This window comes from Nicotiana attenuata, chromosome 1, assembly GCF_001879085.1.
Source record: "Nicotiana attenuata strain UT chromosome 1, NIATTr2, whole genome shotgun sequence".
Taxonomy (NCBI): Eukaryota; Viridiplantae; Streptophyta; class Magnoliopsida; order Solanales; family Solanaceae; genus Nicotiana; species Nicotiana attenuata.
Genome location: NC_031989.1, coordinates 23,666,861 through 23,668,773, shown reverse-complemented (window position 1 = coordinate 23,668,773; position 1,913 = coordinate 23,666,861).

Here is a 1,913-nt window from a genome sequence, read left to right as displayed (position 1 = left end):
TTGATATGCATCTAAAGTCTATTATATGACTTATATGACTTAACAATCCCTGAAGGATTTAAATTGCTTAAAGCATATAGAATTCATGGTCATGAAGTACTACATCCTCAATGCAATTTGTGCACAAATGTATCTTGCTATAACTATATGCATGATAATATGATAGCAAGAGTTTTCACCTCTATGTGAAGATATTGAACTGACAATTCCAACAAGATCATATGAAGACAATACATCTATCAGGGATGATGATTTCAAGGTGAAACAAATTCGTTGAAGTTAATATGGCTGATATTGTTCATCAAATCTCTACCAAAGATCTTTTGAAGATGGTGCACAAGATTGGAATGCAAATGCTTAAGGATGTGAATTGATGCTATCTTCAGGGGGAGTTAATGCGCGTTGCACTCTTTTTCCCTTACAAGGTTTTGTCCCACTGGATTTTCCTTGCAAGGTTTTTAACGAGGCAACCAATAGGCGCATTTCTAAACATGTGTACTCTTTTTCCTTTTCTAGAATTTTTTTCCCATTGGGTTTTCTTTTAGTTAAGGTTTTAAACGAGGTCACATTATCTGTTGAATTAGACATTCAAGNTTCATAAAAGGAAATAGGACAAAGCACATTTCACCAAAGTATTTTTCACACATGATCTTCAAAAGAATGGTGATATTAATGTGCAACAGATTCGTTCAAGTGATAATATGGCTGATTTGTTCACAAAATCCTCTACCAACGTCAACCTTCGAAGAAGCTAGTTTACAAGATCGGGATGCGAAGGCTCAAGGATGTGAATTGATGCTCTCATCAGGGGGAGTTAATGCGCGTTGCACTCTTTTTCCCTTACAAGGTTTTGTCCCACTGGATTTTCCTTGCAAGGTTTTTAACGAGGCAACCAATAGGCGCATTTCTAAACATGTGTACTCGTTTTTCCTTTTCTAGAAGTTTTTTTCCCATTGGGGTTTTCTTTTAGTTAAGGTTTAAACGAGGCACATTATCTGTTGAATAGACATTCAGGGGGAGTGTTATAAATAGAATTTTATTTATGGTGAATGTCTATTATTTAGAGAGATTATAGGGTTTATTACTTGGTGGCTAAGTCACCCTCTCCCTATAAATAGAGGGTTCTATTCCATTGTAAATCATCCCAAAATCAATAAGAATTCCCTCTCTCTCTTTCTCTGCAATATTGCTCTTGTTCTTTTATAACATTTTTATTTTAAAAAAGTGTTTTTTGATTAGAAGCAGAAGCAGTTTTGGAGAAGCGGAAAAAAGTAATTTCTTCCCAGAAACACTTTTTTGAGAAGCACTTTTGAGAAAAATATATTTAGAAGCACTTTTTAAAAGCTTAGCCAAACACAAATTGCTGCTTAAAAGTGCTTTTCAAATTAACTAACCAAATACAAACTGTTTTTCACCAAAAGTATTTTTTTTAAAAACGCTTTTGACAAAAACACTTTCCAAAATAAGTTTTTTTCGAGTTTGGCCAAATATGCTATAGGATAGATTTTATATGATGCAAACTGAACAATAACTAATCATACACAATGGATTGTTTTTTGATAAGACACTGCAATCTCCCCTCCAGCATTCAACTAGCAGTATAACATGCTAGTAATTACCCATTTAAAAATTTTGAAATCCAAGAAAAAAACATTAAATGTTGGTTACGAGAACGACAACTAAAATAGATATCCCCTTCTTAAATGTTTATAAGGATAGTAATAAGGATATGAAACCATTTAACTATGTATGACGACAATAAAGTGCATATTTACTTAGTAGGCGTTTGGACATAAGAATTGTAAAAATTCAAAAAGGGTGAAAAAAAATTTTGAAGTGAAAATAATATTTGAAATTTAGAGTTGTGTTTGGATATGAATATAATTTTGGGTTGTTTTTGAAGTTTTTATAAG